The following is a 22,886-nucleotide window of genomic DNA, read 5'->3' as shown; positions in this document are numbered from 1 at the left end:
CCACCAAGTTGACGTCAACTAGAGCTAAATAAGGAGGAGCTACCGGTAGCTCCTCCTTATTTAGCTCTAGTCTCTATCTTTGTCACGCCCCAACATTTACATAGGCTACACCACTGATCTGAGATCAGGTAGTCTTCTGAATAGGTCACACAGAGCTCAGAAATTGTATACATTGTTTGTGTGCTATTTCAATACTAAATTCACTTCTGAGACTTTTTTTATGCGAGAAATCAACTATGTAGAAGTCAAATATGTGCCGTTTTACAAAAATTGATGGCTAATTGCAAATTTTGTCCGACTGTGTGTCGGAGTTCAGCGGCCGGTTCTGCCTGGGTTGCTGCCGGCAGCCCGCAGCGCTCCATACCTGCGCAAAGTCACAGTTTCTGGGTAACTGGACTACCAAATGCCGCTGCCCTGATGGAGCTCCATGGGCCTGCAGCTCGCTGCTCTCCCTCCCCTCTTCCTGCTAAATGGCCGGTGTGTGTGAGTTAGAGCGCGGTCAGCGAGCTTGTTACACCCGCAATCTCTTACCACAAGTTCCAGTTAATCTTATAATGGATATGTGTGTTGAGTTATGTAAACAAACGATCGGGGAAATAAACGCCTCTTGTCCGCAAGTCTCATTGATCAAGCCCGCGGTGAGCTGGATGGAGCTCTATCAATGAGAGCTAGCTAGCCTCCTCCTAACGAGACCTCTGAAATTCACAAAAATGCATTAAATTGAAATCGGAAAAAAAATGTTAGCTAAGCTTTGTAAGACCTTAGGGTAGCTGTGATATACATGCCGTGACGAAATTCAAATGGTAAATATGCTATAGTTATGCAGAAAGTGTACCCGGGTTCTGTGAAAGGGCAGGCCAGACGGCGAGGCAGCAACCCAGGCATCACGAAGCTCATGAACTCCAACACACAGTTGGACAAAATTTGCAATTAGCCATCAATTTTGGTAAAACAGCACATATTTGACCTCTACATAGTTGATTTCTCGCCTAAAAAAGTCTCAGAAGTGAATTTAGTAATGAAATAGCAGACAAAACAATGTCTAACATTGCAGTGTCTGAAATATGAGACCTGCTGTCTCGTCTCCACTTTATGTGTATGTGATTCGCTCAACCAATCAGCGCGCAGCTCATCTAAATATTCCTGAGCATACCATATTTGGAAGAAAAGCTCTCGTTCCAAATAGGGCCAAAACACAGGGATGCATGAGGATCCAAAGAATAGCAACCGGGCCATTTTCAGCCCAACCAATACCCTATTAGGAGACCTTAAGGAACAGTGTGAAATACCGTATATAATCATTCTATCACCCCTTTAAGGTGCTAAGTCAAGAGTTTGTCAGGTTGAACTAGACACTGTTGTTGCTGATATCAGAATTGTGCATGTACAGTATGTTTTATCTGATGAACTCTCAGGGCATCATGTAATTTCAGGCAGCGCTTCATCATTTCTATCTAAATAAAAGATGAAATATGTCAAACTGTATGTTGTGACTGTTGTGGATGTTTCTGTGTTCAAACTTTGATAAAAGAAACAAACTACAAACATACTTCTGATACTACAACATGTATCCTGGCTGCTCAACAGGTTTCAGTTTTTTGATTAATCCTCCACATTGATCGTCATAATAATTTTCATTCTGATAACTTGAATGACTTTTGGGAAACTCATAATCACTCCATCTATATAAATCTAAATATATATTTACTCAAGCAGCTGGAAGTTAACGTGAATCTGGGAGAATCTGTGGAAGAACATGACTTAATACTACAGATGGACTGTAACACTTTCAGTCTTTAATGTTAACTTAACATTAAAATAAAATGGATTATGGATCATTTTATTTCTATAGTTTATAGCTGACTTTTCTATTGGCTGTTAAAACAGGTGACGTACAGTACGTTCTGCGACTTGAACAGCTCTCTTTTCAAGGAAAAAAACCTTATATTCTTAATGAATATATATATGAATCTTATATTCGGACCAATAAGGTATTTAGCAGAGCCACCATCGCTGTATCTGGAGCTTAGCACTGCCCAAGACGATTGTGATTGGTTTAAAGAAAGGTAAACAACCCAGAGAGTTTTTTTCCTCCTATCCCATAATGCATCTGTGGTGTAGCCAGACTTTACTCCACAGTTAAATTATCAGAAAGTATTGATCACACTTTACCTGGTTGTTGATCCAGTACGGATGCATTTTGTTCACAGTAACTTCTTTTCTGTGCAACATTTAGTTAATTAACTTGGTAACACTTTATAATAACCATCATTAATAGATGGTAAATTGATAGTTAATTAATCTTTAGTTAATTGTCATTTAACTGTTAGCAAACAATTAAATTATAATTAATAATGTTTACTAATTATTAGTAGTGCTGTAAATTAACAGTTTATTGTAACACACATTATAACCCTCATTTACTATATTAGGTAATTTAATGATTAAAAAAATGTTTGTAAACCTTTAAGAAATCATTTTTAAATCATCTATAAACATTACATCGATAGATGGACCAGATATTCCTAACACTTTGTTGAGGGTTACTAGTTGTTTTGTAAACCGTCTATAAACAGTTTCTGGATGGTTATTATAAAGTTGCAACAGATGACTATAATACCTTGTTAAATAGTTAATAAATACTTTGTAAACCATCTATAAACACTATTTAGATAGTTAATACTTTGTCAGTGGTTACTAGTTGGTTTGTAAACTGTCTGTAAACAGTGGCTGTATGTTTATTATAAAGTTGCAACATATAAAATAATTATATAGTATATATATATATATATATATATACATATTTTGCACAAAAAGTAAGGAAATTTGTGTTTGGTAGATTATTTCTCTGTGGTAACAATGCTTTTTGGCAATGAATCTTATACCGTTGGAAAGCCTGTTTAGTTCCCTTTCAAATGGTGTCCCATTTGTAAGGAACATGCATTTGTGGGACGAGCAGCAGTGCTGAGTATGTAGGTTGCGCCCATGAAAAATTTGCCAAATCGTCTCTGCCAATGCCAAACAGCTTATTCTGCCATTGACTCGTTTGGTGTTTGGTGGATTGGATGATTGAAGTTTGAAGAAACAAGACATATTGGCAATTGATTCATTTCACAAACAGGAGCCTCAGTAGCGTGTGGAAGAACCATACACAGCCACAACAGCCTGGTACCTCCTCCTCATGTTGGTCACCAGCCTGGTCACACACTGCTGTGGGATGGCATCCCATTCTTCAACCAGCATTTGTCGCAAGTCAGCCAACGTGGTTGTGTTGGTCACTCTGGCACAAACAGCATGCCCAAGCTGATCCCACAAGTGTTCAATGGGGTTGAGATCAGGACTGCTCCCACATTCTGGAGGTAGTCTCTGATAAACCCCGCCCTGTGGGAGCAAGCGTTGTCATCTTGGAGGATAGAGTTCGGTCCCAGACTGTGGAGATATGGTATAGCCACTGGGGTAGCACTTTATAATAACTATAATAATAATTCATCATTTGTTAAGCATTAGTTACCTATTAGTTAATGGATTGTTCATTATTACTTATTAATTGTTCATACATAGTTCATCATGAGTAAAGTATTTGTTCACACAGTTATAAATGGTTTGTTCATAGCAAACAAGCCTATTAGTTAATGGTTTGTTCATCATTATTAATTTATTGTTCATACATAATTCATCATCAGTAAAGCATTTGTTCACATAGTTATAAATGGTTTGTTCATAGTAAATAAGCCTATCTTGAAAAATATGTTTGTAAGTACATGATTTATACTTGATTATACTTTATGAAACAACCATTTATAAATGAAATAATTTTCCCATTATAAACCAGATTATACCAAACTATTACTAAATGCTTTGTTCATCATTTGTAAAGCATTGCTCCTATGTTAATTCTCATAAATAAAGCATTTGTATCGCTCAGTAATGTAGCTCCCAATAATTATGTTTATAAATAGAGGTTTGACACTTTCTAAGTATTGCAAAAACCATTGGTAAATTAAATAATTTTCCCTTTATAAACTATCTACAAACTATTAGTAATTTATTTATCATTTTTAAATCATAGTTCCTACATTCATTCTAATCAGTAAAGCATTAGTAAATACAGTTAGTAAATGGTTGGTATATAGTAAGTAAGCTCATGTAAATGTTTATCAGTTGATGTTTTTAATAATTCCTAAATGATGCATTAACCATTTGTAAATGAAGTCTTCTAACCATTATTAACTTGGTACTCAGGAATGTATAAGGTCGGTTACAACTAGGAAGTTAATGATTAACAGACTATCTACACCTACATTTGTTCATGCCTTAAATAAAATGTTATGATTTAGAAAAAGGCCTAAAGTAATAGTTGGGGTGTTAACACATCTGTTACAAATACTTACCAATAATGTACTCCATGATTAACTCATGAGTTACTACTGATTAGTTAAGTATATTGTGTGAGCCCATCTAAAGTGAGCACTTTATATGCTTTACAAAGCATTTATAAATGAGTTGCAAAGGCTAACAGAAACTGGACACACACATGTATTGTTCTATTTGGACATGCCTTCAGAAATATGCCTATGGATAGTTAGTGTGTTAATGCATCTTTAACAAGCACTTACTAACACATCAATTCATGATTAACTCATGAGTTACTACTGATTAGTTGACTACATGGCGTGAGCCCATCTAAAGTGAGGACTTGCTATGCTTTACAAAGCATTTATAAATGAGTTGCAAAGGCTAGCAGATACAACAGAAACACAAGTAAAAACAGTATTTGTAAACCTCATTACAATGCAGTAAGAATGTACATTTATGAAATAGCTCGTAGTAGTGTTATTTAGTTGATATCAGTGTGAATTTGGACCAGAACCAGAAGAAAAATAGATTGTTAAGAGCCAGAGAATTGAACATCAATAAAGAGACTAGGTAACCAGGGGCCTGTTGTACAAAAGTAGAATGAAGAAATCCAGGATACCTGAAAAGCGCAGCTTGACTTAGTGTGGTCCGCTCATCGCGGCTTAATCGGTTGCACGTTTGCCAAGCCAGGATGAGAAGGTGAAGCTATGTCAAGCCAGGTGTAGATAGCTGGGATAAGTGCACGTCCACGGCTTTCTTAAATAGACCACGGTATCGATCACAGATTTACTGATGCAGAAATGGAGAAGACGCGTGCGGCATATGTTTAACCCAGTGTAGATAGCTGGGATAAGTGCACGTCCACGGCTTTCTTAAATAGACCACGGTATCGATCACAGATTTATTGATGCAGAAATGGAGAAGACGCGTGCGGCATATGTTTAACCCGCAGAGCAGCAGCTGTTAATGGAAAATTACGAGGAGGTGAAACATATAATATGCAAAAAGGGAAATACGGCTGTTGTTATCAGACAGAGAGAAAAAGTCCAACAGACAAAACAATGCGTAAGGATTTAAAAAGATCTACTTAGGGCCTACTAGTCACTCCACATTTTTACAAAGTTTCAATTGCTTTTAATATGCTTGTTTTGTGTTGGTTTTATTGCTGTATCTGTTTTTATGTTCTAAATGTGCTGGTTTTACTGTAAAGTGTCTTTGAGTAGCCTGTAATGTACTATATAAATAAAATGTTTTATTATTTAGCCTACTTTACCTTAAAAGTGAGCAGAGGGAATTCATGTTCCTCGGGAAATCTACCCTAAGGACTAGGCTTAATTTCAAACCCTTATTCATAATGTATTTTTTGTATAAAGGTTACCTATTAATATAAATGTACTTTTGATACCTGAAAGGGATTTATATACTTTTGATACTTAAAAGAATAAATTTAAGAACGGTTGTACAACTGAATAGAGATTTAGCTATTTCAATATGGGTTAACTGAAATATCACCTCATTTTATTTTCATTGTAGCCTAAGCAATTGATTGTATTACTGAATAGTAATTGAGAGAACTGATTTGGCCTTATCTACAGGTGGAGGAGGTGGAGATTTGAGAAGTGCTACGCACGGGAGGTCCGGTCCAGAGAGGGATATTGGATCACATTGACTCTTCAGATCCCAGAGTCTTCCAGGGTTTAGAAATTCCCAGTTCAGTTGGCTGGGTGGCGAGCTACAGGATCGAGACTCTGAACTTATACAGATTGCCCTGGATTCCTTCTTCATGGTGGTAGGACAAACAGAAACCAAACTCATATGGGCCCCAACGTTGAACATCTCTGAACTCTGGTCATCAAAGAACAATTGAGCTCATGGAACTGAAAAGGATTTCTTTTATGTGCGGACTTTATTATTTTAGTTGTTATTTTTCATACCTGTGTTTTATCTGTATATGTGTATGCCATGTTTCTGTGTATATTAATACACTTCTCAAACTTTGTCCTGGTTTCCTAGTCTCTTTATTGATGTTCAATTTTCTGGCTCTTAACAATCTCGTTTTCTTCTGGTTCTGGTCCAAATTCACACTGATATCAACTAAATAATAATCAGTATGAGCTATTTCATGAATGTACATTTTTACTACATTGTAATGAGGTTTACAAATACTGTCCTCACTTTAGATGGGCTCACGCCATGTAGTCAACTAATCAGTAGTAACTCATGAGTTAATCATGAATTGATGTTTTGGTAAGTGCTTGTTAAAGATGCATTAACACACTAACTATCCATAGGCATATTTCTGAAGGCATGTCCAAATAGAACAATACATGTGTGGGTCCAGGTTCTGTTAGCCTTTGCGCCTCATTTATAAATGCTTTGTAAAGCATAGAAAGTACTCACTTTAGATGGGCTCACACTAATCATCAGTAACTCCTGAATTAGTCATGGATTACATTATTGGTAAGTATTTGTAACAGATTTGTTAACACCCCAGCTATTACTTTAGGCCTTTTTCTAAATCATAACATTTTATTTAAGACATGAACAAATGTAGGTGTAGATAGTCTGTTTATCATTAACTTCCTAGTTTTAAACGACCTTTTACGTTCCTGAGTACCAAGTTAATAATGGTAAAATTACTTAATTTACAAATGGTAAATGCATCATTTTGGAATTATTAAAAAATAAACTGATAAACATTTTACATGAGCTTACTTACTATAGACCAACCATTTACTAACTGTATTTACTAATGCTTTACTGATTAGAATGAATGTAGGAACTATGATTTACATATACAAATACATACAAATAGTTTGTAGATAGTTCATAAAGGGAAAATTATTTAATTTAACAATGGTTTTTGCAATACTTAGAAAGTGTCAAACCTCTATTTATAGACATAATTATTGAGAGCTTTATTTACTATGAACAAACCATTTATGAGTGTGTATACAAATGCTTTATTTATGAGAATTAACATAGGAGCAATGCTTTACAAATGATGAACAAAGCATTTAGTAATAGTTTGCATCTGGTTTATAATGGGAAAATGATTTCATTTATAAATGGTTGTTTCATAAAGTATAATCAAGTATAAATCATGTACTTACAAACATATTTTTCAAGATAGGCTTATTTACTATGAACAAACCATTTATAACTATGTGAACAAATGCTTTACTGATGATGAATTATGTATGAACAATAAATTAATAATGATGAACAAACCATTAACTAATAGACTTGTTTACTATGAACAAACCATTTATAACTGTGTGAACAAATACTTTACTCATGATGAACTATGTATGAACAATTAATAAGTAATAATGAACAATCCATTAACTAATAGTTAACTAATGCTTAACAAATGATGAATTATGGATAGTTATTATAAAGTGCTACCGCCACTGGTTGCAAAATCAGGCACCTGATTGTCAGCACCTGGGGGTACCAGAAGCTCCAAACAAGAGTCAATAGCAACAGCAAAGAAAAGCTGTTTGGCATTGACAGAGACGATTTGGCAATTATTTTATATGTTGCAACTTTATAATAACCATCCAAACACTGTTTATAGACCGTTTACAAAACAACTAGTAACCCTCACAACCCTAACAAATTGTTAGGAATATCTGGTCCATCTATCGATGTAATGTTTATAGATGTTTTAAAAATGGTTTCTTAAAGGTTTACAAACATTTTTTAATCATTACCCGATACCTAATATAGTATATGAGGGATATAATGTGTGTAACAATAAACTGTTAATTTACAGCACTACTAATAATTAGTAAACATTATTAATTATAATTGGTTTGTTAACAGTAAAATGACTGTTTGCTAACAGTTAAATGACAATTAACTAAAGATTAATTAACTGTCAATTTACCATCTATTAATGATGGTTATTATAAAGTGTTACCTTTTCCCTCTGTCGCTCCGAAACGGACGTAAAAATATCACCCTTTCTCTGTAGTCTACTGTTAGCTAGCTACCGTAAATGTAGGCTACTTTTAAAACGCTGTATTTTCCCTCTGGGCTCACCACAACGGATGTAAATTACTCTACTTATTAAATATTTAAGTACTTTAAAACGTTAATATATTGTTAAATTTAAATAATTTTCAATAAAAAAACAACTCATTTTTGAATAGATACTTGGGGACATTATTATTGTTATATTATTATTATTATTATATATTTTTTTTGTCATTAACACATAAAGGGAAAATAGGTGGACAGCTGGACAAAGCTGGAAATGAAGCATCGCTAGCACAAAAGTTAGCTTTAACTAATGTTAGCTTCACACTAGCTGGTGTTTTTACACCAGCTAGTGCTTTGTCCAGCTCAAGTTTTTTGACTTTAACGTGTAGTGTCTTTGTTAACCTCTGTTTGTCAGAATGACCATAACTCGACAGTGGCTGAGATGCTTCATTTCCAGCTTTGTCCAGCTGTCCACCTATTTTCCCTTTATGTGTTAATGACAAAAAAAATGCCACTGCGGGGATAATGTCCCCAAGTATCTATTCAAAAATGCTAATATCTTTCATACATATCAACATCACAACGTCTCTAATAACAGAGATGTGTCACGTCTAGTCCCTGTGTCAAGTTTCTTGGTTTAGTTGGTTTCATGTTTTCTGTTGGTTTTCCCATTTCCTGTTTTAATTTGAAGTCTGTCTTTTCTCCCTAGTCTTGTTTGAATTACTTCCTGTCTTTTTGTTTTCCCGCCCTTGTGATTGTCTGATGTTTTTCACCTGTTCCCCAGCCCTAGTGTCACCTGTCCCTCGCTTCCTCATTACCCTGTGTCTGTTGTTGGTGGATTGTCATTTGTCTTTCGTTACTCATCGTCAGTCCTCTGTGCTTTTTGTTCTCCTGGACTTTTCATCGTTTCTTTCCATGTTCCTGTGTTTTTGGTTCTGCTCACCTGCCCTGCTTACATTTGTAAGTATCTTTGTGTTCTTAATAAATTACTATTATTTGAAACTGCTGCACTCTCCTCGCCTTCCTGCATTTGGGTCCAAGCCCACAACCCTGACAAGATGGAGCCACTGCTAACGGGCTGATTGGCTGATGCTTTTTTTTATTTTTTATTAAGCATATAACAAGTATACAGCCACAAGGTTATACAGTACAAACAGGTCAAGTACACCAGGGGAGATACAAAAAATAAAACAATAATAAAAAGAAACAACCCAATTTACATAAAGCATTTGAAAAGTACAAATAGTGTGTGTGTTCTAACAGCCTTCTTATTACTGCATCATGATACAGTAGATATATAGTGTTTAAAAGCAATAACTACCTTATGTCAGATTCAGCTGCAAGAGTTTGTCATCAATACAAACCATTAGAGAAGATCTCAGGTAGAAGTACACATAATACTCTTAGGATTACACAGGATGGGTGAGCCAAAAAATTTTGGGAAATTAGCATGCAGATAAATTGACAAAGAAGACTATGTTACAGCTGCTGCTGGTACCTTCCCATGTGTTTAACCCTTTCACTAGTCTGGATCAAAGGAAGTCCATTTCCAGGATAATCGCCTGACATTCGGTCCCTCACCTTCCGCTCTCTGCTAATTAACACACAGAAGAAGAAGTTGCTTTTTCCGACATCGATGTTTTTCCCCGCAGAGACGATGGCTGGAGTTGATAATGAATAGTGTTATGAAGTTATTACTGGTATTTATTAAGGGTTTATACTGCATAGAGAAAGTTTTGGCCCCCCTTAAAGAGGTTTTAGCCGGCGTCAGAGGAATATCACGAGCACCAAAACGTCTGATTTTCAGACGTTCCAGCGTTTGCAGAGTCAGACTGTACCGGACTCTCCAGGTGACCATGCTGCTCTGGGGACCGACGGCGCAGCGAGAAACCGCTGCTGATGGATGCAGAGCTCTCCGTCCGCCGGAGCTCCGACTGAGACAGTTTCATCACCTGTAAAAATAAAAGCGTCTCGTGTGTCGTATTACATTTTAACACCTCATGTGAGCCATCAGGGGTGTAGCACAAAATTCTGGTCCCTGTAGAAAGGCATTTTCTATGGGCCCCTCTCTGCATCCACAGCTATTCATTCTAGCATATTTTTGGGTACTCAGTCCCCTTTTCCCAGATCTAGAAAATTTTACATGGAGTGTCAAAGGGATAGCGAGAGATTTTGGCAGGGTGGCAGGGGAAGACGGTACATGGGAACCCCCATATGTAAACACACTGCTATGCCCTACTATGCCCTGCAACATCCTGCTATGCCCTGAACTGCTACAACTACTATTTCTAGTCATAGTTCCATTATCTTTGTTGTTACTATAATTGCCACCGTTCATCATACCAACTGCTATAATTATTATGAATCTTAATTCTCTATATCTGTATATCTGTAGCCGTCTCTGCGTCCCAACTGGCAGCAGCAGATGGCTGCCCACCAAGAGCCTGGGTCTGTCTGAGGAGAAAATGGTGGTAACATTATGAAGTCTATGTTGGCTTGGCTAGTGTTCCTCTGTTCTATACAGACCACGTCTCAATAACCTTTTTTGAACTCTTTGCATGGCCCAAACCACAGTTTGATGCGATGGATTGTTTTTACCCAGATGCTCTGTCAGCATCAGACTAATGAATGTTGTGCTGTACCACTGTATAGATTACTGCAAGGTGATGTATGTATGTAAAGCTGTTCTTGCCTCGAAAAAGAACCAAGTGTGGTCAAAATATCTGCAATAAAATAAATACATTGGAGCTTCATGTGAACTCCCTCCAAACAGGTGCTTAGACGGACTAGAAGTTGTTTGTGCAGTTACAAAAACAAGATCCAGTTGTGTTCAAGATAATCTTGAAGCTCTGTGACTGGGTGTTAAACCCGGATGGGTGTTGTTGGGCGAGCCCTTTTTAAACTGCAAGACACTGTTCCCCTGCACTAATACTCATTATAAGTCATAATTCTGACTCAACTAGCTATTGCAGTAAGTAGGATACATTTCAATGGAACTTAGCCAACTTGTATTTCTCAATCTGATACATTTGACCTTTTTTTTGTGTTTGAGTCATGCACGACTTTTATCTACCATAGCTTTTTTATTTTATTTAAATGCAAGTAAAACTGTAGGAGGTAAGAGATGAAGATGAAATTACATATAATGATATAACACTATTGAAAATGGCCCTTCTGCATTATTATTACTTTTGATAAGTACATTTTGCTGATAAAAGTTTTGTATTTTTAATTAATTTAATTTTTAATGCAGAAATATAATGAGTAATATTATATTGTATTGATGATGTTAATGGCAGCTGTAGCTTGCTTCCTGAGCTGTATCGGCCTGTTCAGGAAGCAAGCTACAGCTGCCATTAACATCTGTTGTTGAAGAGTTTAAGGTGGCCAAAGCCCGGCAGGTGATAATGCTTTGCGACAGTAGTGACCAATTGGTCCACCAAGCAGATATCAACATCTGCACAGGACGGAAATGGTCAGCAAGCATGGGCTGTGGCAGACGCAGAGGCAAGGTTGGTGGCAGGATAAAATCTGGGTGGGGAAAGTGAAAGAGCAGCGCTTGTCCCTTCCTCATTACCACCACTGAAGTACCACTGAGGTGTCCCAACTGCTCCAGTGGAGCTGCTCAGTGGCCAGCAGATCAGACTGTGGTTGTACTGGGCAGCTTCCAGGTATGAATGTGTAAGTGTGTGAGAAATTGTTCTCAATTGACTTACCTGGATAAATAAAGGTTAAAAAAAAGGTTATGCCACAAAGACATCGTAGGAACGGTCAACCGGCAGGCTGGGCCTAGGAGTCATAACCAGAGCTAGGTGGAGGGACGCTAACATGGGCGTCAGTTTGGTTTGAAATGTGCTGGGGACAGCGACGCATTCGGAAGTACATTTCCAGAAATGCTGGGTACAATGACGCATTCGATTTTTTTTTTCTCTTTCGCGCAGGTCATGTTTTGAAAGACGCTGTCCTGTAGCTTACTAATGAATAAAAATGTGGTTTAATGTACGTAAACAATGATCAATGATTACCAAATTTCTCTCTCATATTGCTCCTCATAACCACTGAAAATTGTCAAAAAATCGAACCCAAAGTCCAATTATTATGGACGTTATCTGACATTAAGCGTTTCTGCTTCACATTTTCAGCAGGGCAGCGGAGTGGCTGTGGGTTGACTCCCCACGGTTCTCATGTCCTAACGTGAAAAAGCTTAACGTTGTTTAATGTACCCAAACAACGACCAATCATCACCACATTTCTGGTTTGATTTTCTTCAGTGGTTATGAGGAGCAATATGAGAGAGAAATTTGGTAATCATTGATCATTGTTTATAGGTACAAGCTTTTTCCTCGCCATAGGCGCCAATGAAGAAGACAACGCTAATGTGAGATAACTTATATAATCGTTGGATTTCGGTTTAGTTCTTTTGACAGGCTTAAGTGTTCATTACAAGATATGGCCATGAGAAATTTGGTGATCATTGATCGTTGTTTAGGTACATTAAACCACGTTAAGCTTGTTTTCACGTTAACCAGAATGTCCCGACAGGCAGTGTAGTGAACAGAGAAGCGTGCAGCCAGCGCAGCAGCAGAGCGGCTGTGTTTGTGCCTGCACTGTGGGGATAGAGATTGTTGTGGATTTTTTGGCATCTGTCGCTCAAGAATTATGTGTTATGGACTTTTTTTTAAACTAAATTGAACTCGAGGTTTTCAAAAAAATGGTGGGTACAAAATGACTCATGACGAAATCTGGTAGGTACGCGTACCCACCGTCCCCACCGAAATCGATGCCTATGGACGCTAATGCTAAATGTCGCTGCAGCCTAGTCCAGGAAGAGCTCCATATGGTGGAGGAGGAGGATAGGCAAGCGAGGTCAGCAGCCATGAGAAACCAGGGGAGGTGGACATGTTGGGGCAGTGTCCAAGGAAGACCACTGGGGTGGAGGGATATGTGGGGCATGGAGGAGAAGAGGATCAAATTGGACTGGGACATGAGAGTCGACCTCAGGAGACAGCTCAAGTTTCCAGAGGAGATTACTACCTCAATTTTAAAAACCAGACATAATTCTGTGGTCCAGAGCAACAAAACAGGTGGTGCTGCTTGAACTGACTGTGCCATGGGAGGAGAAGATAGAAGAGGCCCATGAGAGAAAGCTTGGGAAGTACCAACCACTCACCCAACAGTGCCAACGGGTGGGATGGCGGGCATGGAACTTGCCGGTGGAAGTAGGCTGCCGAGGATTTCCTGGGCAGTCACTTTGGAGCGCCCTGTCCAGACTTGGAATAAGAGGTCCTAGATGGCATATCACAAGAAGAGCAGAGACGGCATCGAGATGGCTGTGGCTGAAGCGCTGCGAGCGATGGAACAACCCACCGTGTAGGGAGGGAACATAGGCTGTGGAGCCCAAGGGGCCTAGGGGGCTGCCCAGGATGCTGGGGTTAGCTGTTAAGCCCTCTGGAGGTGTTGTGGGTTAATTGATGAAACACTGTTGAAGGAGGGTACCCACCTGATGACCTGAAGACAGCACCTTGGGCCCACACCACAAAGCTCAGTAGGCTGGACTTGTAAAGCGATGAGTGTTGGTCATCACCTCAAATAGGCGGCTGGGACTTCACCCAGCCATTGAGGTGAGAGCGATGATCCCATCCTATTTCAGACCATAGATTTATTTTTAATGAAAATGATCAAAATAAAAGGGATGTCGGGTTAAAAAATAGAATTTATTTAAATTTAATTTAAAAAGTGTCGTCAGTGTATGAGATAAAAACATTTTAAATTAAAATAAAAACTGTAAACATGTTTTAATGTGTGTATTAGTTTCCTGTCGCTCTGCTTGTAGTTCCTGCTGGTGTCCACCAGAGGGCGCCTTGACGTCACTCACCAGCAGAGAGATGCTTCCTCTGAATGCAGCTCAGTGGTTACATTACACAGAGGGAAAAGGGATTTATGAACAAATAATAACATCGTAATATTCTGAAGAAAACAATAAAATATAGAAAAACGTGATTTTATGAAAAGAATAAAATTGTTAAATACAGAAACTAGAAAAATTAATTGAGAAGAAATTGTTATATCCAGAAATTAAAAAAAATTTAAAAAGGAAAAACATTTGTATGGAAAAATTGAAATAGAAAATCGTGATATTCAGAAAATTAAATTTAAGAAGAAAAAGGGATTTCATGAAAACATTTATTTTTTAAAAAGGACTACTTTTATGGAGTAAAAAATGGTAATAAAATCGTAATATGCAGAAAATAAATAAAATTATTATTTTATAGATCAAAAAAGTAGCAATAATGTAAAACCATTTACACTTAAAACCAAGAAGCATCTCTCTGCTGGTGAGTGACGTCATGGCGCCCTCTGGTGGACACCAGCAGGAACTACAAGCAGAGCGACAGGAAACTAATACACACATTAAAACATGTTTACAGTTTTTATTATTTTAATCTAAATGTTTTTATCTTAAGTTCATGACTTACAATCATTATCTACGCTCCAAACATCTTTTCATTTAATCTTTAACTTCTAACAACTAACCCCTGATAGACAACAACCAGCGTCTGCAGCAGTGTAGCTTGAAGCTGAAGTTCTCAAACTGGGGTCCAGGGACTCCAAAGGGTCCTTAAGGGGTGTCCAGAGGGTCTCCTACAAAATAAAAGCTCATCTCACTGCAACACATTAACCACTCTGCACTGTTTATCTGCATGTCCAGTATGTTGCAAACACATGTTCTCCAAAACCTGGAGGAATAAATATAGAACAGCAGATGTTGTCTAGATGTTTCAGGTCGGGGCTGCTGTTTTAGAAACTGACCCAAGAAGGTCAAATCACTTTTATTTCTTTTACGCAAGTTTCAGCTGAAAAAAACTGTCACGCTGCAAAGAATAATGTCAATATTGACTTTTAATTCAAGATTTCTAATAGTAAAGTTTGAATACATTTAAATTGAAATTACATAAAGGCACTATATCATCACTTAACAACACAAACAGTGCAAGAACATAGTAAGGTGTACTGTACAGACTTTGTCTTGTCATTTAAAAGTAAAGATACATTTGTGCTAATCATTTTTTTTTTAGGATACATTTTTTTGGCATTTCTGCTTTTAAAAGATACACGGCAGAGAGAGGTTATGACATGCAGCAAAGAGCCCTGTGGAGGACCAAACCAAAGTCTCAGTGGTGAGGACTCGGCCTGAAGTACCGGCTCTACCCGGTGACCCACCAGGGCACTTTATTCACTTTCTCACTGAGTTAGATAAGAAGATCAATACCACATCTCAGCCTTAAACAGGACATATTATTCATGTTCATGTTTTTTTTGTCATATCTACAATGTTATAATGTCGGATTTTCATGTTAAATGTTCAAATAATGAGAAACATATTTTAGAGAAATCCCCGAGAGCTAAAACATTGAGATTTCCAATCGGTTGTGTAACATTTGGTTTAGAACAGATATAGATATAGACATAGAAGAACAAAGTCCTGCTATATACTCCGTAGCAGTAGCTCAAACTTCAACTAGTGAAACAAGTACAAACACAAAATACAAGTATGAACCTGAAAACGCTATATAAGAGTTGCCCTTTAACCATTCTTTTAAATACAGAACCAACCAATGGTTGTCTAAAGAGCAAACAAATGTAATAAAACACAATATAAAATGGTAAAATATATTTAAAAAGTAAATGAAGTGACCTTTTTTTTTTTGCACAATATTTCACACTTCACATCATCACAGCAAACTTTGTAATTTAGTCTGAATACAAGAATATAAGACTTATAAGAGCATCATCATGTTGATCTGGTCCTCTCTGCTCTACACACCTCTGGAACAGGAATACTGTACAAGTCTGACAAACAGTTACACAATCAACTACAACTGCAAGACCAAATCAGTGAGCCTATTAATTGTGATATAACACAAGCATAAGATAACTGAAGACAAAATAAATGTTTCCAGCAACACAGACATTATCAAAGCCTCATTTCTTCATTAATGGATGAAGTTCATCTGGCTCTGGTGTTGGACCTGCAGGAAAAAAGACAAAACAATATTAAAGAAATGAAATGAAACTTTCTTGTTCATATTCTAGCTGCACAATCACAGTTTTACCGCTAACACATCATTTATTTTTGGTGTCTGATCTACACAGATCATTAAGTTAATGTTAATGCACAAACATGAACCAGAATAGCAGGTGCACTTAGAGACGCCTACTGCTCTGTGTGTGTCGCTGTGTGATTAGAATAGAGTCCTACATCAAATCTAGTCAATCATTTTAATACTAGAATAAAATGATCTTGAGTACATTATAACATCCTGTCGTATGAATTGAAGCAGTCCCATCTTTTCACTCTCGGCTTCACACATATGGCTGTAAAACTAGAGGCCAGAGTTCAAACAAACATTAAAAACTATGCATAAAAGTAAAGTTAACTTTTTGTTGGTTACTTTCAAAAACAAAACCAAAATGCAGATGCATCTCTCAGCAACATCAGGCAGTGTGCACACTCAGATTTAATCTACTACAGACTGCTGATATTTCATTAAGAAATGTGAAACTGACACCATCGATGAGTTCAAAGTTTTCATCATGTTTGTTCAGATGCAGCAGCTAGATAACAAGGTGGAGACGAGGCTCCAGTCCTTAAATGAGAGGACATCTTTAACTGTTTCATCAAAGTACTCACCAACAACAAGCTTAATGTGGAATTCTTGAGGTTTCTGAATGAATGGAAAACTAACATCTGTAGTCTCCACTGTCAGCCCTCGTAGTATTTCTGATGATTATGGAGGCGTTGCCTTGTTCCAGTTCATCTGGAAAATGTGAGACTCGACCTTTGAACTGCTCACTCTGACCTGGACGCTCGTCACTGTAAAGATCACCTTTATCATACAGGAACACCTTCTGATCATCATCAGTTCTGAGAAACTTTCAGCCAGAAAAATACTGTTAACCGAATGTCCTTCTTGGTGATGAGGGGACAGGGTAAAGTAACATCACTGCATTCTTCCACTGTTAGCTCTGGAAGATATGTATTATACATATGATGTATTAATCAATATGTTAACATGCAGAGTCATCAGTTAGTAATTATTAAGGCAGAACATTTTTTAGAAGCAGAATTATTCCACAAAGGCAGTTTTACAAAAAGTTTAGTTAGAAGTGTAGTCTAATTTCAAAGCTTGTAGTGTATTATATTATTTACATTTACATCAAATATAATAAATCATTTTAAGAATAATGAATTAAAAATGAAATGATCTCCAGTACATTATAACATCCTATAAAAGCTATATTAAAGAACTAACTTGATCCTACTCTGGTGTAAATACCAACACAATGATTAATGACTGAAGATAAAACAACTGTAAAGACTCTGAACATTTTTTCATTCATATAAATAATCTGTTGTGTTGTCTGTTCATCATGAATATGTTGATACAATTCATTATTTTAACTTACCTTTATTACGATTGAATGTGATGTCAAGCACAGCTAGAACACCAGCAACAACAACAACAACAACAACAACAACAACAATGCCGAGAACTAAACTGACAATGAATAGAGGGGTGAACCCTGAAACAGAAGATAGAAAGTTAACGTAAGACTCAGAATGGAACACAGATCATATACAGCAGATTGAACATCTCAGTCTACACAAAGAGAACAACTGAAGGTTGGAATGTTCCTGAAACCTGAAATCTTAAAAATCTGCAGATAAAAACAGCGGTGGGATGAATGCATAGGCGTGATTTGTAATTTTATAATCAAAACTGGCCAGTGCAACCCCCAAAAACCTATCATAATCATAATTTCCATTACATAAATACAGTAAAGACATTTGGACCATAACTAGAGGCAGAAAAAGCACTACGTTGTTGCAGAAAAGGCTGAAAATGAAGTGTGTGATATGCTCAAAATGTATTATTATTATTATTTTGTATTACTATTTTTCAAACACTAAAAGTGGTTCATGCTCAAGATCAACTGGCCACAACAAATTACATAATTATATCCTAAATCCCGCCCTCCATACATCTCAGACCTGCCTGAACACTTTGTGTCTCCTCAGCTGTAATTGGAACTGTCCCAGCATTCAGACTCAGCACCATGGGTCCCAGAGCCTTCAGCTGCTCTGCCCCACGTCTTCCTCCTCACATTCATCAACTGGACTCTCTTCATCAATTCAAATCACAACTTAAAACACATTTGTTTAGATATACGCATACCCTACATAACTTCCACCATGTCCACTTTGATTTTATTGATTTAAATGTTTTTAATTGCCACCTTGATTTTACTACATTTTTTGTACATTAAATAATGTTTTTATTTATGTTCATTAAGGCGTCTGTGGGTGTCTTGATATTATTATTATTATTATTATTATTACTACTGCAGCAAACAATGTATAAGTTATTCAGGTGAAACCTTTAGTGGTGGTATAGACTGGTGCAGGTACCTCAGGCTCGCTTACATTCCTCGTTTTCGAGCCCCTAAAACGGAGACATTTGGAAACTCTGCTGCCCCCGTTTTGTTTGAAAACTCCGGGGTTGCTTTGTTGTCTGGACGGGCACTTTTATTTTTTGTAATTTTACCTTTATTTATTCAGTAGATTGAGAACTTTCCTGCGTGCTTCTTTTCAGACTGTGGTCAGAAAACAGCACAGTCTCACTCCCTACTCGTCAAATATATGATGAATGGTCAAGGACCCCTGGCGTTAAGTTTGAGTTATTTTTCGACGGGGGGGTCCGTCAGATCCCTCACCGTCGGATATAGACGGAAAAAAAAACACGCCCCCCCCCCTTAACTCGAAATCTGTGGCAGTTTTATTATTGGTATTTTTAACCCAATAACTGCTGTTTTAATCAACATCATTCACCAGATATTATCACGGTTTATATGTATTTCTTTTAATGTTATTATTTCGGTCTATTTCGGCCAGGGAAGCTGGGTTGCTTTTTTGTTTATTTATATTTTTCAAACTATAACGCTACATCTACCAACATTTATTTAGATGTTATCATGGTATTCATTTCTTTATTTTAATAATATTATTTCGGTCTTATTACCGGTGAAATATTACGGTATGCTGTAATACAGACCGTTACGATATGATCTGAGCTGGGCGCATTCAAAGCCGATATCCCACCATGCAATACGGCCATTCATTCACAGAATTGGGCGGCGATCAGCGGGTTTTTAACGCCAGTATTGTTTCAATGTACATATATATATATATATATATATATATATATATATATATATATATATATAATCAGTGGTTTAGTCAGCAGCAACAACACGTCGCTCAGCTTTGTTCCAGTAAGTTATGCACCGTAATAACGTTTAAAAACATCCACGGAAGTGACGTAGTAATTACTATTATTATTAGTAATAAGTATTAGACGTAGTATTACGTCTGTGAAAGACGTTGTATGTGAGAATTTACACAATAAAATACTAATAATGAAAAAATAGTGTTTTATGCTAAGCCCTTTGATTTGCCTTATATATACACTATATAAAAAACCTACAGTTGAGTGTTTAGAACTACAGCCTAATGGCTTGTTTGACTAATTTCCATTTGTTTTGACTTGTACTGTTGTGAAAAACAAACTATATACAAAGAGAAGCATTTTTTATTTTATTTTCCATGCATAGTTATTTAAAAACGCAATTTTCTAATTTTGCAGTTGATGACTATTAATAGCAAAGACTAAAGGGAAAAAAAACATGAGCATATTTATGTGTGGGACTTACTTTGATTTAAAATCACACTGCATTATTAATTGTTTTAAATAAATGACTTTTTTTGAAATATCAATTTATGGTAGGCCTAACATATTAATAATTATATTCAGAAGATGATCCTCATATCAATCACCGTGGTTACAGCTTGTAGCCGTCCTAACCTTTGTAGCCTTTGCTGAGAGACTACCTTTTCAAAATTAAGAAGGGACTAGTTTTAGGAAGCATTTTCAGGAAATTAAAAGGATAAGCAGATTGTTTTCGAGGTTTTTGTTTACAGAGTAAGATGTATATAGCTTTGTTTGGGTATGTGTACATATACAACATGTGTTTTGGCATTTTTGACACACTTCTACCTCAGCCTACATACTGCACACAGACAAAACTCACACATCTCATTCAACCATTTCACCAGCTGAGGAAAGGGTCGTGACATGGGTCAGAGGGTATCAGAGGTCATACATGATGAACCAATCCATCGGCTCTGCTCCTATAGGCACCTTGGTGTTCATATGGACAACACCTGGCTGGAAGGCCCGTGTTCAAAGTGTGTGTTATCATTTAGAGCAGACACTCACGGTGAATCAGAGGGTTTATGTTATACAAGGCTGCATTACAGAGCATATTAATATGACTGTCATGAAGGTTGTGGAGAGGAATAGAAACCAGTCTCTCCAGGCAAGCACAGAGAATATGGTCTGATCTTTATTCTCCATGCCAAGTATGAGCTCTTATCCTCTGGCAGAAGATATGAGTAAACTTAACATTTCAAAACTATAGGCCTAATTTGGACCTACCTCGATTAAAACTTTAAATTATGTTGCTTGAGACTGCGGGTGCTGTGCAATAGCTTCATGATATAATGCATAGGGTTGTGTGGTTGCTCTTGTCACTGTTTGTGAAAGATGAGCAATAGATTGTTGATGTGCAGTCTGACTACATATCACTTTGTTTCATGTTGTTTTTTATTGTAAGTATATGTCAGCTGTATGATAAAGCAATATGTCAAGTGTTGAACTCAAGGCAGATATCCCTCTGGGGACAATAAAGTATCGCCTGCAACATGGTCTCCATGATGTGTAAAAATGAAAACGTTGTCGTAGGACTATAGCAAACACATCGTTGGAAAGGTCTCAACCTCAACAGTAACATATGTCAGTCTGAAGAGGATACATCACTCCTGCTTTGAACTATTGACCTCTGAACCTTGAACCCAGTCCATGTTTGAAGGCTTGTCATTTAGCAACAGAAGGTGCTACACGCATAGGACCAGCTGTTATAGAAGGTGCTACACACATAGGACCAGCTGTTGTAGAAAGGTCTGGACCTCAGCTGTCATGTAGATAGGGTCACCAAAGTCGACCCACTGTAAGCACTATTTTCACCTATTTAACGATTATATTTTTAAAACCTGATGACACCAGTGTGTTCCGCATCCCAAAAACCCCCCAGGGTGTATCCAAAATTCTACACTACCAACTTCTAATTATGAGAAATATACCAATATATTGAAAAACTACAACTCCCACTAGAGACGCGGCCCAGAATCTGTTACAAAGCTGGTTCACTTATAGTTCTTCCGGGGTGGGTGGGGGGACAGGTTCGACTCCTGTGTTTCTGCTGTCTGCCGTGGCTGTTGGCTCCATTCCATTTCAGATTGCCGCCGCCGGCCGGCCGGCCGAGCAAACAGTACATGAGACAAATACATGACAACTGTATTTTATTATTATTGCTATCTTTATTGTTTAAATCCTCAAATACAACGTTAGACAAAAAGATCAATATTACGAATATTATGTATTTGTATCTTTCCTATCCGCCGAGCGGTAATTACTACGTCACTTCCGGAGTCTTCAGCTGATTTTTTTAAACGTTATTACGGTGCATAACTTACTGGAACAAAACTGATTATATATTTTTATTACATGGCTTGATTATATTCTAATGTAGAATTAGGGTTAGGGTTAGAATTTTCTTGATAACAGACCGTTGCTAAGTATAACACACCGTTCTGCTAAGCCATGCATAGCAGAGCGTTGCCATGGACGCAGTTCTGTGGACTCTGGAGGAGAGCTATCAATCAATCCGCTGAAAGAAGATTGGCGTCGGGGTCCTGATCACCCCATCGTTGTTGTATTCGCTACAACAACCGCCTCGCTCTGCATTATCCCTTACGTACATTGAAGCGATACTGGCGTTAAAGACCCGCTGATCGCTGTCTGATTCCGTGAATGAATGCCCGCATTGCATTGTGGGACATAGGCTTTGAATGCGCCCAGCTCGGCTCATATCGTAGCCTACTGTTCTGTTTTATTTACTGTAATATTTCACCGGTAATAAGAACGAAATAATATTATTAAAATAAAGAAATGCATACCATGATAACAGCTAAATAAATGTTGCTATATGTAGCATTATAGTTTTAAAAATATCAATAAACAACAAAGCAATCCAGCTTCCCTGGCCGAAATAGACCGAAATAATAACATTAAAAGAAATACATATAAACCGTGATAAGATCTGGTGAATATATGTTGATTAAAACAGCAGTTATTGGGTTAAAAATACCAATAATAGCAAAGCTATACAGCTTCTCTGCTGCAGCCCGACTGGCAGAAAGATCCGTGCCGTGGATCACGTAAGATGCTTCCCATTGAAATACATTAGTTTAAAAAAACGTGACCCCAACACGTAAAATCTTCACAATATCGTGATGGTATCACGTTCTAATAGATTTATTTTTCGTGATGCCATCACGAACTGTCGTGAGACTGGGTTGAGCT

Source organism: Sander vitreus, chromosome 4 (assembly GCF_031162955.1).
Source record: "Sander vitreus isolate 19-12246 chromosome 4, sanVit1, whole genome shotgun sequence".
NCBI lineage: Eukaryota > Metazoa > Chordata > Actinopteri > Perciformes > Percidae > Sander > Sander vitreus.
The sequence above is the reverse complement of the archived record's forward strand: the minus strand, read 5'-3'. Positions refer to the sequence as shown.